General features: G+C 41.2%; 1 non-coding gene across 1 annotated transcript; it reads left to right on the forward strand.

Moving 5' to 3' along the window:
• The first annotated feature begins 1,833 nt into the window (after window positions 1-1,833).
• On the forward strand, window positions 1,834-1,906 carry TRNAK-CUU (transfer RNA lysine (anticodon CUU)). Its single transcript has one exon. It is a non-coding gene; the product is annotated as a tRNA-Lys (tRNA).
• The last annotated feature ends 15,333 nt before the right edge of the window (window positions 1,907-17,239 follow it).

The following is a 17,239-nucleotide window of genomic DNA, read 5'->3' on the forward strand; positions in this document are numbered from 1 at the left end:
AGCCCAAGTACTTGAGCCCATGCACCTACATGGGAAACCCAGAAGAAGCTCCTGGCTCCTAGCTCCTGGCTTCAGCCTGCCCCAGCCTTTGCCATTGCAGCCATGTGAATTGTGAACCAGTAGATGGAAGATTCTCTCTCTCTCTCTCTCTCTCTCTCTCTCTGCCTTTCAAATAAGTAAACAAATCTTTGTTTTTTTAAAAAAAAAAAAAGAACACTTATGGGAAACTGAATTTATCTATGGCACACCCTCACCAATGGTATACTAGCAAAACACCCTGATTACAGTTAGAATGTTCTGACTATGCGTCTTCTGAAGGGCTTTACCAGTATTTGATTTCCTTCCTTCTCTCTTCCTCACTTAGATTACTTACATCTCCTCTCCAAAGAAAGAAGTATAGTTGATACCACACATTAATTTTATTTAAGCCTGGTTTTCACACTAAGGTGAAGCCTTCTATTTTTTGCTGCATTGCAGGGTGTATTTTTCTCATTCTCATCAATCCAGGAACAACATAGCTAGGTTTCTGCTCACTTCTCCCTGTCCTAAATTGTCCAGAGTTCAGAAGATTATGGATGCACAGCCTCATAATTAACATTCAAAGTCCACTTATACCTGCAAATGTCGGGACTTCATCTTGGTCGAGAGTTTCCCCAGTGCCTCTAAGCAGCTCTAGGAATCCCTGGGAAGAGTTTCTCATCTCTGAAACTCTCAGAATACCATCCGTGGAAAGAATGCACTCTTTCTCTGATCTACGTAATACCCTTCCACTTGGAGAAATAAATGACACTAGTTTTTCATGTCATATTTTATGGGGCCCTTCAGTGAAAATTCCTATCAGCCTCATGCATCTCTATTCTAATGGCTGAGGCTCAATCCTTAAGTGGATTCAGGTTCCTGTACCACATCCCCCTTCTCATTGTCCCAAACATAGTGCACTGACAAAACACTTCCTCCTCTGAACAAGTCAATTCAAAGATTTGCTGAGGGAGCCACTGGCACCAAATTCTATATCACTGTTGCTGTTAGGCAAAGCTAGAGCTACCCTCCCACATGCTAATAATGTCAAGGATCTCATTCCCCAAGTTGTAAATGGGAGGTAAATTTTGAAATATTCTTCTATCCCACAGAGCCCAACAATCAAAGTCCCCCCAAATACTTGTGGGATAAACACGGATGACCTCAAGGCAATAACCCACACAAGGTCATCCCATCCACACCCAGTGAAGATCCCAACGTGGTGGAATGTGAAGACCGTGCCAAGAAGGCTGCTGGCAAGCGAGGATCAGTTACTCAGGAGTGGCTTTGGAAACCCCCTGGGAAACCACCTGGCAACACAGCCTGCCTGGCAACAGGCTGTGATTGGATAGCTTCAGATACTGCCTGGCAACAGGCTGTGATTGGTTAGGGCATAAACCACCCCTTGACCAGATTGGCTGCCTTGGCTATTTAAGCCACTGTACCAACTGAAATAAATGAGTCTGTGGGCTGCTTGCCTTTGGCCTGCTTTCACCCAACTCCCGGGGTCTGTGTGGTGACTCCGCGCCTCTTGCCCCCACCACGCTACTCCTCTCAGAACGAATCAACCTCAACATCTGGTGCCAACGTGACTGAGAGAGAGACAGCATGTCGGACTCGGCGAGGTACCCCCTTGATTTCTGCAAGTAGGCCCCTCAGTGTTTTGTGTGTTGTTCAGTTCTGTGAGGGTGAGCACAGAACCCCCTCCTACGCCCCTTTCCTTGTCCTTGTCCTCAGTCTAAGTGGCCCCAGGTTAGGCACACACCACCCAGAAGCGTAACGCCGCTTCTCGGCTCCTCCATTTACTTTTGGCTTGCCCGGCTAGCTCAGTTGGTAGAGCATGAGACTCTTAATCTCAGGGTCATGGGTTCGAGCCCCACGTTGGGCACCAGATGTTGCTGTGGATTCGTTCTGAGAGGAGGAGCATGGTGGGGGCAAGAGGCGCGGAGTCACCACACAGACCCCGGGAGTCGGGTGAAAGCAGGCCAAAGGCAAGCAGCCCACAGACTCATTTATTTCAGTTGGTATAGTGGCTTAAATAGACAAGGCAGCCAATCCGGTCAAGGGTTGGTTTATGCTCTAACCAATCACAAGCTGTTGCCAGGCAGTATCTGAAGCCATCCAATCACAGCCTGTTGCCAGGCAGGCTCTGTTGCCAGGTGGTTTCCCAGGGGGTTTCCAAAGCCACTCCAGGGGGTTTCCAAAGCCACTCCTCGCTTGCCAGTGGCCATCTTGACATGGTCTTCTCATTCCACCACAATTCTTCTTCAGTTTCTCTGCGTATGGGATTAATCTGGTGGTGATCTGGAGTTGTTCATACTGGCATGTGAGAGCCAACTCTTAAACATTCATGAATTTTGCGAGCAGCTGATTTCACATGGGTAGCTTGAATTCAGCCATCATGAAAGCACTTACACACAGAAAGTGACAAATTCTAAGATCGGTGCTCCTCACTCTCCAGTCCTAAGAGAGATCATTATTTAACAATTATCAGCACACCACTGGATAAATCCACCATTTTCATACAGAGTGGTTCAATTCATTAACAGCCAGATTTTCACTGTAACCTCAACAGCTGCTGTTCTTGACTTTCCTCCATCCGATATCAACTCATCCAAATCAAATCACTGAATATTTTAAAACTTATGTTCATTCTTATTGCCAAGGGGCTCAAGAATAGATGCAAAGTCTTCTAATATGTTCCTGACAATCTTAACAGATTCCATAAAATAATCCATGCAATGCACTTAGCACAATGCTTTGGACCATAGAAACATTCAGGAAATATTGGTTCATTGTCATTACTATTTTATCATCACTAATCTCCTGCTATTCATTAAGTTCATCTTCATTTTTATCAAGAAAACCTCCACACTATTCTTCAGCTTGACAAATTATTACCTCTTCAAGGGTACTGAACATCTGAAATATCCTTTTATCCTCCTTTCCCTAAAAAAAAAATTTCCAGAACCAGAATAGGGCTGAACTTTCTCAAGAGTATCTTCTGACTAACACCAGACCACAAAAATCTCTCCTTTTACTATTTATTCCCCTTTTAGTCCCATTGGTATTTACTCTCCTTAAGACTCGAGCACTTTTGAACACAGTGAACTAATGATGCTATGGTTTATATGTGTGTATTTCTTTTTCATTATAAATCATGGCGTTCTTAAGAGCAGGAAACAGAATATTCTTGGAGGACCAGTTCACACAGATACAAGAGATCATCAAAAAGTCTATCACAAAAAGGCATGGAAAAGTGTATCATGAAAAGGCCATAGATGGTTTTCACAATTTTTATTCCAAAATAGATTTGGCTTTACTTCCATTTTCCTGCAAAGTTCTTGAAGTACCCTGGCACTTCCATGTCTGTAGTCTTCATTGATTCTCACTCATTCTCAGTGAAACATTGCTCATGTATATAGGAGGCACATAGAGTAAGCCCTCTCAATGAAGACAAGACTAGTCAAACACGGTGCCATAACTCTTGAGCCTTCTGAGAGCCAATACACCTCTCAATTGGGGGAAAAAATAACACTCTATAGCAGAAAATTTTCCTCTTTTCAAGCTATGGTCCTTGTGGCACATTCTTATTTTCTTTAATCTCTAAGAACAAATTAAAATATGAAACAGTTTTCATTTATTTTTATTACTTCATAATTCTAGTCACTTATAACTCATTTGAACATGACTCATAAATTTCAAAATTATATGGCAGTAAAGGTAATTAAAAAAACAGAATTTAAAACAATGCCAATGGCAAGTCCTTTCCAGACTTAGCACGAACAGTCAGCAGAATACATGCCCAAACTCAGAAGCAGTGAGATGAATTTACATTGGTATTTCAATGTCATGAATATGTAGAGAGTCCACTGCCAATAAGACAGAGATGGAATTTGCTTTCCATGCATGAAAACTCTCGTGTGATCCATCAGACTGAAAAATCTAAGCACACAGATTAGCAACATGTCTATGCTGAGTGTGTTTGTTCCCCAGGCTGAATACTGAATCCATTAGTCCATTCTCTCTTCAAACCCAGGTAAGAGGAGACTTATGGAAATCTCAGGGTCCAGGATGAAGATGATAATGTTTCCTATCAACCCTCCAAAGAGTAAGACATATAGTTTAGCCTCTTGTCATTTCAGTGGGGAGAAATAATTTTTTTTCTTAAAAAAGATATCATTTTCACTGTGCTTATATATGAGAGTGAGCAGGGGTGTCAGCATGTGTGTATACATGCACGCATTTAGTTTATTGATGGACAAATGGTACATCAGCTATGCAGTCTTTGAACTATTAGCAACTAGATACAAAGACCAACAGCTTCAAACAATGCCTCCTTTGACCAGAATTACTCTTTGGGGTTAAAGTATTATTTCCAAAAGCATTTTCTAAAATTTCTATGTAACCAGGAAGAGGCAAGGGAATGGAAAATCCACACTCCCCCCACTCAGAGCTCTAAGGCATTCATCAACAAACAATAACAATGACTTTTATCCTACTAGGGAAATCATAATATATTTTTGCAGAGTCTGAATATTTTTGTGATTCTAATAATGCCTACACACTTAGCTAATAACAATACAAGCATTTCTGGGAATAGTATTTTCATAGAAAATTTTCTATAATCATCATTAAGAATGAAGGATCTTCTTTTGTGTTTAGTCATTAATCACCACCACACACCATTGGTTTCAATGAGGTTGGTGCAACTAACCATCGGAAGCAAGGCCCGTGGTGAGGCAAAATCAGCTGTTAATTATAGCAACTCCACAGAAATGGCCGATTTTGAAGATTTTACGATGTTAGTTGACTCGCTTTTATGTCTGGTAACGTAGCAAGAGAACATCACTAAACACAGTTCTTTAGCTAATTGAATTGAATGATATTATCTGAATTCCTGGGAATAAGATTCTTCTAAGTAAAAAGCCAAGTGTTCTTTCAGGCAATCTCCATCACAAAGTTTGCAGTTCCCTGCTTTTAGTCACAAAATTTGTAGACTAAGAGTGGCACTGCAATTGAATTTTCATGGATTGGATTACTGCTGATTCCAGAGAAGGGAGAGTTTACTACCAGTGTTGTAATCTATGGTAATGAAATGAAATATTTAAATTAAATTTCAGGTTGAGCACAGCTTCCCTGCAAGATGGCCCTGGCAGCTGTCTCAGAATTTCTTAATACAGTACATCACCCCTTACATAAATTGCACATTTATGCAAATGAGCAGCAAAAAGGCAGGAAGGCTGAGTATAAATTTCTCCTTCATTGACTCAAATCCTATAAGAAGAAAGTACCATGTAGTATTTACTTGGGGACATCAGCCTTTGGAAAAAGAATGCCTATACGAATCAAAAACCAAAACCAAAAACAAAAAAAATTAAGAGAAGGGGGAAATGAATAAGAAAACAAGAAAGCCTTTTCTTAAAAGTAGCTCAGTCTTTCATGTCCCTCACTCAAATGCAGGGAAGACAAAAAAAAAAAAAAACCACAAAGGCAGAGAAGTCTGTTATCAGAGAAAAAGCTAAAATTGCATTTAACATAGTTAGATTCCATCTCTATCCTTCTTTTCTGCTCTTTTTATTCATGGACTCTTTATGACTTCACTTAAAATATGTTACCCAATCACCAACTCTACAAACAGAACTTTTCGCAGCCTAACAACTACACTGACGAAGCAATTCTAAAAATTCAATACAGCAATGAGGAGATATATCCTTTGCATAAAACTCGATTAGCCAGTAATGGTGCAGGAGGGTGAGGCAGAATTCAAGTTTTACCTCATTGCCTGATCGCTAGACTTTGCAGGGGGAAGAAACTTCTACTGCCAAAAAGAATAGAAGGCAAAGCCATTTAAATGTGTGTACAAATAAAAGTTATATAAGAGCAGATTTCCAAAAGCTCTCAAAATGTGGGGAACTTTTGAGTCTGTCTACTCTACTATGCAAAGTTAGGGTCTATAAAGTTCCAATCGTCATTCCAGTCAATATTATAGACAATGCACACTTGTAGGTATTCAAAACACAGCAAGGAACAATACAGACAAGAGTTCTACATTCCAGTTTCATATATACTCCAACCAAAAATCATGGACTTATCTGCACAAAGCCTTTTGAGATGGAGAGACATTCAGTGACTACTTCGGTGTATAAAGTAGGAATATAGAGATTGCTTGTCCTTTGAGATTACCAAGGAGTCTTTTGATGGGAGTTTCTGTTCCTTTAAAAGCCTCAGGATCTTTTCTCCAAATCACCTCAAATTAACACGCAATGACAGAAGGAGGAGATAGGGAGGAAGAGGAAGAGAGGACAGAGGGACCAGGGGAGAGCAAATGAAAGGGAGGAGGGGAAGCACCAAGTTAACTCTCATTCCCTTCTTCCCTACATTCTAGTAAGACCGTTTTCCTTGGCTATTCCTATATAGAAAATCTGGAACACTGCTGAAGTAGACTTGAAGACCCTCTCCATTTCGAGACTTGCTCTCTCCCTCCAACGGACTGCAGAATACCTTTACAGAAAAAGAGCTCTCACCTCCTGGGTGGTGGCCAGCACAACCCAGCTCACAGTGGGGCAGCCTGCAGATTTAATGCAAGATTTATGTCACCAATTATCTGCATCTTTAAGATCAAAAACTGAAGTAATACAAACTCCTCCCTTCCAGATAAGAAAAAGAGACCAAAAGAAGTTAAGATTTGTCATGAAAAAGTTAACCATGTCCAACAAGTCCAGATTTTTCTCCCGCTGGGCCCCATCCTTGACTGCGAAAATCCGTATTCATCTATATAGCTTTGTGATGCCAATACTCTAGTTAGGTATAAGGACAGAACACATAATGAAACCCGAAACTCAAAAACATGGCAGTGTAGGTGATCACAGTAAACACACAATAAACTCTACTACCCTCCTGCACTTACACAGACTTTATTTAGCCACCTCAGTGGTCAGTGGTGTCAGTAGACAGAGAAAACCAGCGGACAGAAGAGTGACCCTGCATGGTAGTGAAGGTTCTCCTGCATGGTCTTCCTTCTAGAGGGAGCTGGAGGTGCCCTTAGGATGATGCTTCAGGGGCAGAGGCATTCTTGTTGTGAGTGCTGCATCTTTCAAAGCAGACTGCTTAAGATGACAGCAGTGCACTCTTCAGACTCAAGGGGGCCTACCTGGGCTCCAGATTCCGTGAAGGTGAGTGTGGATGGGCTGAGTGTGTCCTTGGGGATTGGGAATGCGCCACAAAGGCTGCCATGGGATGGAAAGAGAACATATATTTTAAATGGTGAGACTGGGGTGCAAGTCATATTGATTTTGATTTTAAAGAATTCTGACTTCCTTTTATACTGGTAGCTAATGAAGGAGGCTATCTATCGTACGTGAAATAGCTCTTATTAAAGCCGCGGCTCACTAGGCTAATCCTCTGCCTGCGGCACCAGCACCCCAGGTTCTAGTCCCGGTTGGGACGCCAGTTCTGTCCCGGTTGCTCCTCTTCCAGTCCAGCTCTCTGCTGTGGCCTGGGAAGGCACCCGCGTGGCAGACCAGGAGGAAGCACCTGGCTCCTGACTTAGGATCGGTGCAGCGTGCCAGCCGTAGCAGCCATTTGCGGGGTGAACCAACAGAAGGAAGACCTTTCTCTCTGTCTCTCTCTTTCTGTCTAACTCTGCCTGTCAAAAAAAAAATACACTTTTATGTCTTCTTGGCAAAATATTCCACAAATGCTATAGAAATTTATAAAAAGCTGTGTGTATATATATACACATATATCATATATACATAATATATAATATATATTATATATACACATATAATATATACATATAATATATATATACACTGCATGTTATATATACTTATATGCAAACCTATATACAGATATATATACCAAGATTATAAACCGTGTTTAAGGAATTTAAACTTAATTAGCAACATAGACTATACATACATATGTTTACCAAGAGAATTTAACTACACAACTTTGAAATTGATTCTGTTACTTAAAAGAGCAAAATGGTCGAATAGATTTATGCCATAATATCGGATTTCTTTCTATTTTTCTTGTAAAAATTCTTCTAAATTATATATCCAAAGCCACTCATAAGAGTTTTATTTTGTATTTAAGCAACTGCTCTAGACAGGTCATTACAAAGGAACACCCAATGTTCAAGGAAAAAAGCTTTTTATTCCAAAAATATTTTTAAAGCCTTTAAATCCTTTCAAGCTTAATTCAATACTTTAAATGCGTATATTTAAAGTGAGCAAAGAATGAGCTAATAATTTGAAATATTTCAAAGAAGATATAATTTTCTCTTTAAAATTCCCAAATGTTAGGGGTTTGCCATTCTTTCACTGTGATTCAAACTCAAAGGAATAAAACCTAATAAAATATGATCCTGATGATGAAAGACAAGGAAAGTCTCAGAAACCTTCACAGATCAGAGGAGACTAAGTAGACATGACAACTGAATGCAATATGGGATTCGCAATTGGATTCTGTGACACAGAAAAGGACATTAATGGAAAAACTGTTGGAATTCAGATACCATCTGCATTTTAGTGAATAGCATTATGCCAATGCCACATTAATATCTTAGTTTTGATCACTGCACTGCATTTATGTAAGATGTTAGCTTTAGGAGAAGCTGTGTGAAGTATATATGGGAATTCTTAGTATGAACTTTGCAAATTCCCTGCATTTAAAATTATTTCAAAATCACAACTTTAAAACAAATCCGTGAATAGAAATCATTGTTTCCTTATACAGCCGTGTAGATCTTGACTGTAAGTGAAACACTTTTGTAGAGTGCCTCAGGGGAGTGCCTGTGATAGGAGCCAAGCCATTCCTCACCACCTTTCAGAACTCATTTGATGGCATCATTTGCATAATTTAAAAATACGATTCTTGCCTGGATAAAATCACCTAAAATTAGGCAATTAATGACTTCTAATACTGTGGTAATAATCACAATGATTGAGACAATTTCATTGTCAGCTGCATCCTCTGCATTACTATGCTAAGCTATAATTACCAGGGTGTTTTTCCTACCATATCACATAACTTTTTATTCCAAAATTCTAGGTGAAAGTGCTTTTATAGATTGTATTTCACAGTGTTGTTAGGGACTTTGTCACGACACTAGAAACTATGGCAGAACCAGGAAATATAGGCTAAAGGGGTTCTACCCAAGAGGGTTTGTTAAAGAAATGACTAATAGACTTTGGTACAGAATACATTCATTTTAAGTTTTTCCCGAGAGCATTAGCCATGTGGACCATGCTATTGGGACATTTACATTCGATTTACTTCTATTGTAAACAGGGTATGTAATTAAAGCCTATCTTCAGATCCTAAATTTTTTCTCCAAATTATCCTTAATCAGCCAACATGGCCCTTATCCTCAAAAGAATAAAAGTAATGTCCAAGAAGCAGGATTGATTTTGCTTCTAAAAGTAAATAACGGCCGGCGCCACGGCTCACTAGGCTAATCCTCCGCCTTGTGGCGCCGGCACACCGGGTTCTAGTCCCAGTCGGGGCACCGGATTCTGTCCCGGTTGCCACTCTTCCAGGCCAGCTCTCTGCTGTGGCCAGGGAGTGCAGTGGAGGATGGCCCAAGTGCTTGGGCCCTGCACCCCATGGGAGACCAAGAGAAGCACCTGGCTCCTGCCATCAGATCAGCGCGGTGCACCGGCCGCAGTGCAGCGACCGTGGCAGCCATTGGAGGGTGAACCAACGGCAAAAGGAAGACCTTTCTCTCTGTCTCTCTGTCTCTCTGTCTCTCACTCTCCACTCTGCCTGTCAAAAAAAATTTAAAAAAAAAAAAAGTAAATAACATTATTACTTTAAGGCCACCATGTATCACTCCTTACCCAAGCCAACTCTCTCTCTTCCTTTTCCAATGACGTAAATTCTATATCTCAGATATCCATTGGATTTCAAATGTCCTGCAACAACAAACTGGAAGGAAAAGCAACCATAATGCTTAGATGGACACAATCAGTCCACTAATAGGAAAACCAACAAGACTTAGTTCAGCAGATTGGCAAGAGAAAGAAGACTGGGATAAGATATGGGGAACTTGAACGTCTTAATGATCTCAGCTTCTGTGCAGGTGAGAGGGTAACACAGAGAGGAATAGGAGACCCAGGACCCAAGGAAGAGGCAGAGGTGGGGCACCTGCTTATAGCTGGCCAAGAGCAAAGCTTCCTAGGACACCAAACCAAGGGCAAGGAAGGCTCCTCACTGAAACAATGAGGTTGCCTAAGTCACAGCTGTAAATTGTTTTGTCCCAGATTTCAGCTGACACCCATCAAAAGACACTCTCTAAAACACTCACACAAGTACATGAAGCTATAAGCTCCAATAAAATTGAATGCCAAGGAAAACTATAGCAAAGTCAATCCATGCAGAATAATGACTATTGATGGGGAAGAGGGGAGAAAAGAAATTCCAGGTTGGTTTGAAGCCACAAAATACAGAGTGGCGCACTCATTTCCAAAGCAACGTTCCCCCCTTCCCTCACTGGAGTAATATCTTAACTGAAAATCAGATAAAAATGAAGTTTTTGAAAAAGCGCCAAGAAATTATATAGCAGAACTACTGCATACTTGATTTTTAGTGATTTCAAGGCTGTCAATAGAAGTAAACCAAATGCCTCCAGTCTTTTAAAAGCATCTGGACACACACTGGCACTCCCTCCAGGATATCTCTTATCAGTCTTTGAGCCACTGTTTGTATCTCCAGCTGGCTTTCTAATTCCTTGAAACTGTTTGGAAGCAACCACTACACCTTTTCAGATGGAAAAATCTTAATTGGTACAAAGTTATCACACAATTTCAACACCTCCCTTTTCCACAGAGGTCTTTGCAAAACTATTTACCTAATTAGCCTTCCAAGGATTTGGCCCAAGCACAATGGCAGCTTCTTTGTTGAACCTACTTCTCACCTATTAAAAAAAAAAAAAAATAAGCTGGCAGGAGTAGCTTGATTTATATTTATTTTAGTTTTTTTTTTTTTGTGGATAATACTTTCAGAATCAAAATCAATCCTTTGTGCCCAACAATTGAACCCAAGGTCCCTGCAGCTGCAGATAAAACCAGCCCCTTGGGTACGTGACCTGTGCACTCAGCTGTGTGGGTCCCCCATGCTCAGAGGAGCTCTGTGCTTGGCTTAAAGCTCTGCTGACACTGTGTGAAAATGGGGGCCTTATCTTTTCATGCTGCATTGGGCCCTATAAGTTATGTAGCTGGTTTTGGAGAACACTTTAGCTCAACAAAACTCAGCCTAAAAACCCAGCGCTGTAGTCCGGCTAATAAACACCTTTTCTACCATCCTTATCCCAATCCTGAGCAGATTCAGCCTGCTGGAGAATCACTGTCCAGAATGCTACCACACATTTGCTTCTTAGCTGGAGTCAACTTTAAAAGGTAGGCAACAGAAGAGAAAGGAAATGGGTACCTGGTGGAACGTGTAGGAAAACACTTAGAAATGCTGCGTGAGCTTTTTGAAGTTAGACTCAGCTTATGTGTGTGTGTTTCTTAATGAACGAGGTGAACTCTAAATGACAATCCCCATGAATATGCACCATAGTCAATAATGAAAAAGCAAATTAAGAAAGTTTAACTTGATCACCCATAGCTTGTGAGTCTGGAAGAGATGTCAGAAATCATACAGTTCCATTCTGTCATATAGCCACGTCACCGGAAACAGAAAAAAGAAGGCCCAAAGTCTCATGTTTAGTTGGGAAGCCATCCGCAAGCAGGCATCCAGGCTCCCAGGTTCCATGGTGCCCTGAACAACTGAAGTGCCCTTTGCAAAGCTAGCCTGACACAGACACAGTCTCGATATTGCAAAGGATGGGCCAAGACCTCAGCCACACCTCTTTACGGAGTCCCTAAGAGCTGCCACGGAGCACACAAGAGCTCGTGCTGCCAATTCCATGCACAACAGATCCACATCTTCATCACAAAGTGCCGCACTGACCTCAGCTGTCACGATCCTTGGGAGTCTGCCCTGTTCTCCTTGGGTGGAGGCGGGGAGCAGCTGCAAAGCATTATTTTTGGAAGTATTTTTTTCTTGCAAAAGGGATATTGAGAGTCTCCCTGTATATTATACTGCGTTTCTGACTGGTTTAAACAGTGATCCCATCCTTTATTTGTAAGCATATACGGCCTAAGATACCGTACCCCTGAAAAAACTTTTTTGTTTTTTCCTTTTCTGGACAGTTGCATATTTATGGTTGATTTTTATGCAGGGGGAGTCATCGGCTGTAGGTAACATTTAAGAACAAAGGGAGAGTTGGATTCTGGATTTGCAATGAAGTTAGAGCTCCCTCCAGCGACCGCTCTGGCTGATTGAACCTCCAAACACCCTTCCTCTCCAGCTGTGCTTTCCTGCATACAAATAAATCTACGCTTTGGCGTTTTCAGTGTAGAACTGTTCTTTCCTCTTAAAAATTAAATTCAGCCAGTAAATATGTTCACATTGATTTCTGCTAAAACCTTGATAAATATCTGTACTCATTTATCCTCTGATAGAATACTTTCGAGGATAGAATCAATAAAATGAGACACGGTCCAGGCGTTTTCATTTCGGCAGAGCGATTGCCCATGTGTTGTTGCTACTTTTAAACTTTCATGACTCTGCGTGCAAGTTTACTTTCACAGTGATTAGCAAACAAAGAAAGCAGATAGAGTTCCGTGCCTGACCATTCCCAGTAGCAGGGGCATTCTTATTTATGGTTCAGAGTCTTTTGTGATGAACTGAAAAAACTTTTGAGATTTCTCAGCCACCTTGTGCATTCCTCCCACAACCGCCTTCAGTTCACTGGTGCCTGCAAGCGGAGCATGACCCTGCCCATCCCAGTGATGCTCTTTAACTCCACCAAGTACAGGTGCACATGAATAACACATGACACTCTGCAAGGGCCAGGTGGATATTACATCCCTTTTGGCTATGAGAAAACTAGTGATGATTTTTGTGATCTATTTAGTTGCTTACTTATTTAATTCCTTGAAATACCAGTAAGACACTCCCTTGCTCTGTAGCAGAATCACCTCTCCCATCATTGGCGGGATGATGCTGTCTCATCCAAACTTATACCCTGTGCGCTCTCTCCTTCTCCCTCCTTTTTTTCCTTTCTGTTCTTATCTTTTAAATAATTTTCCATCTCTTCCCCTCTCCTTTCAATCTTCTTATGGGTTTCCTTGGGATTCCAGGCTTTCAAGCCAGAATGTGCAGGATGGAAGGCAGAGCAGAGAAGTAAGGGAGACTGGTGACTGACCCTTTGCATTTCATGCCACCATTCCCACCATTCGCTCAGGCTACTGTGCAGCTAATGCACCACAGTCACTAAAATGCTGACGCAATTTAAAGGAGAGGCCAGATTTTGCACTTGAATAAGAAGGTTATCACGACGTGGGGAGTGCGAGCAAATTGCCTCTCCAAGAAAAATTGCTGCAGCCTCCACAACAAACACAGGTGTTCCGTCACCATTAGCCACTGCCTGAAACTCCAGAAGAAGGAATAAATCTAAGAATAGTCCCAGGTGTTTAACCTGAGTAGCAGAATTTCTTTTAATGGCATCCACCCACCTGGGTCACAATGTGAGGTGAGAAGGTTTGAGAAACCCCAGCCAGCTTGCAGCCGGAATCACTTATGCTGTTCAAACAGTTTTGCTAGGGAGAAGCTATTTTAGTAAGAAGGTAATTGAAAACTTACAGTGAGAAATTCACTTGGTAGAGAAATAGCAATCTCAGAGTTACTGTCTCAAATGGTTTCCATGAGTAGAAGATTAGCTTCTATGAGAGGAACAAATCAAACCTCTTACCCTCAGATTTCAGTAAGCATGAAAATCGCCTGGAGAACTCGTCAAAGAACAGATTCCAAGAAGGCCCTGCAAATTCTCTTTCAGTGACTTTCCAAGTACACTGATCATACCCTTCTTGTAATCAGGAACTCCAGGTGATTCCGATGTCAACGGGCAGGGCATCACACTTTGCGAAGCAACTACGCCAACTAGTAAGCCAGCGAAACACGTGTGGAGCGCAGGGAGGGAGTGAATGAGCACTGTTACCTGCAGGTGCTGCCTCGACCATCGGAAGTGAGCTCAGCACCTGCGCCTGTCCTGAGCGAGCCTCTGCAGCTTTCTGAGAGCATCAGCGCCTCATCTTTGAAGATCTGTTTACTAAAAAAAAAAAAAAAAAAAAAAAAAAAAAAAATGGAATTGGAGGGGAGATTTTTCTAAAATATCTATATCTAAAAAAGTATTCCCAAAAAGTGTGAAACACCAAAGTTAGGTGTTTATTTTTCTGAAGAACAAAGTATTTGGGGATTGGCCGGTCATCATGTGACATATGCAGACACAAACTTGCGTAAGAATCACAACATCTTCTAATTAAAAATGAATCTTCATGAAGAATGGGATGGGAGAGAGAGTAGGAGCTGGGATGGTCTGCGGGTAGGAGGGAGGTTATGGGGGGAAAAACCGCTAGAATCCCAAAGTCGTACTTTTGAAATTCATATTTATTAAATAAAAGTTAAAAAAAAGAATCACAACATCCTCTCCCCTCTACTTGGTTGTTGACAATGACTAAAGTAAATTTCTCCGCAGTCATGAACAAAAGATAAAAAGACCAATAGAAAAATAAAATTAGGGCCCCCGAAAACAGCTTCATTCATAAATGTGAGGAAGCAACCTGCTCAATTCACCCTAGTTGTTCAATAAGTGGTTTAAGTCAACTTTGGAAAATGCAGCTCATGTGCTTTATCAGGATAAGCCAAAATAATAAGAGCCGGCACCCTGGTGTAAGTAAAGACGAGGGCTTTGGACTGAGACTAAACAATGCAAGTGTTGGCTAAACCAGGGCCCTGAGCCATCTTAATACCTCAGTCCCCTCATCCATAAAATGGGGATTAATTGTGTTTTCCTCCCCCTCGGAGGTGATTGAAAGGGATCACTAACAAAGCAAAGGGTTGCACATTATTTTGAAGGCCTGCTGTTTGCTGCCAAAGAGGAAAAGTTTGATTTAAAAGCTGAGGTTTTTAAAAGCTCCAAAATATTACAAAGCAAGCCACATTTCATGGCTAATTTAAAACATCAGGGGTTCGCACAAGTGGCTTCTAATGATATTTTCCAATTCCCATGTTATTTGATGATTTATACAGCCTCAGCACTCACAGTTGAACCCAGCCATTCCACTCTGGCCATGATTCTCTTTTATCAACACGACCAGCTCCCATAACTGTCTAGATCTTTCGGGGATTAAGCACTGCTCTTTATCTGGGTCTGAGAAGAGTAAATTCAGAGATGATAAGAAATTCTGGTTGCAAATCCAATGTGTTATTTATTTAGATCAGAAAAAGAGCTGTTCTATACAGGTTGGGGAAGGCTTTTGAAAGCACTGATAAAATCTCTATGTGTCAAATGGAATAGCACTGAAATTATTTTAATACCTTAAAGCTCTTATGAGTGGAACTAAACTTTCAGCAAGAGTCTGATTCTCCTTCCACATTTTTGGCCTTCAAAAGACAAAAACCAAGCCTGGTGAAATAAAATGCTGATAATTTTAAAAAGTTGAGTGCACCCAATCTTCACATCCCAACATTAGCTAAGTAATAATTTTCAGTTGAAAAGGAATGAGGAGGCATGGGAAACTTTGGACAGAGGCAATACGAGAAATATTCAGAACTTAACAGATATAATTTATCCTAAAAATTGCCTTAAATATTAGATAAAAATATAAAAATTCCCTGACTCCACTCAGCCCTGTTGAACTACAATCTTGGGACAAAGCCCTACAAACCTGAGATTTTAGCAAGTGAATGAGATTTTTGTTGGTAGACCAGGAAGCATCAATGTTATCTACAAACTTGTGAGAAATGAAGGATCCCAGGTGCCACCCTAAAACTATAGAAACAAGATCTGTATCTGTAATGAAACAATATCCCCGTCTCCACAGGCATAGACAAAGAAGCAGGAGAGGCACTGCTGCCAGACAATTGTTATATTCTAACAAGTTTGGAAGAGTGCTATAATGCAAGAAGTCAGACAGTTTGGGTTGGGACCAAGCCCTGATTTTGCTACTTAATCCATGCTAAGCTTGCTCCTGTAAGTGACTGGGAGTAAGAGTTTTAGTGTGAGCTCTGTATCACTGCAAAAATAAGTCACCATTAATTGTTATGAACTATCAAAGATCAACAGTGCCAAGAGTTTCTCCTTTGCAGAAGAGAGAAAAGTCTGCCACTGTGCCAGACAGTTATGACCTGCCAGCCTGCATTGGACAACAGGCACACTCACACATTCACATGTGAACTTGGAGGACTCTGAAAGAAGTCATTGGATTAGATGGGTAATGAGTGTGCTATCATTACACCAGAGGTTGAGTTGGGGAGGGACTGTGTGCAGGAACAGGGGATCACTTTGCATTCTTTCTGGCAACTGCAAGTGACTCCCCAATTATCTCAGGCTAAAAAGCAAGGTAGGGGGGAACCTCTTAGCCCACTTGTGTTTAGGAAATCTCAGAATATTTCAGAATTTTCCTGAATTCCCTGATTCATAAGATGGGTAAATTTGGAAAACAGTAGCCCATGGTGGCTGCTAAAACAGAGAAGTTCACAAGTGGCACTACATCTCTGTGTCTTAGGTATCTTACTCCAGGGTGTAAACGATACTGCTTTCAGCTGCTGCATCAATGCAGCTGCTGTTGAATCCAGGTAGTATATTAACTCAGCAAATATCAAAGCAGGAAGACAAGAAAGGGAAAAATGCATCTCTTGACCATAAGAACTGTTAGATCTATAGAACAGAAAACCAGGAACTTAAAAAGACAAAAAGCTAAACTCACAGTTAAGTTTCCATCTCTTCCTTGAAAAAACAACTTGCTTCTTAAGATGGACAAGGGCCAGTGCTGTGGTGTAGTGGAAAAAGCTGCTGCCTGCAGTTCATGTCCCAATTGCTCCACTTCCAATCCATCTTCCTGCTAATGCCCCAAGAAAGCAATGAAAGATGGTCCAAGCATTTGAGCACCTGCCAACCACATGGGAGACCTGGATGAACCTCCTGGCTTTCTTTGGCCTCAGTGCTGGCCACAGTGGCAACCTGGGGAATGAATCAGCAAGTAGAAGATCTGTGGGGGGGCGGGGGGATGTGTGTCTCCTCCCTCTCTCTGTAACTGTCTTTCAAATAAATAAATAAATCTTATAAAAAGGACAAGCACACACTTCAAATTGTAAATTAAAGTCA

This window comes from Oryctolagus cuniculus, chromosome 3 (genome assembly GCF_964237555.1).
Source record: "Oryctolagus cuniculus chromosome 3, mOryCun1.1, whole genome shotgun sequence".
Taxonomy (NCBI): Eukaryota; Metazoa; Chordata; class Mammalia; order Lagomorpha; family Leporidae; genus Oryctolagus; species Oryctolagus cuniculus.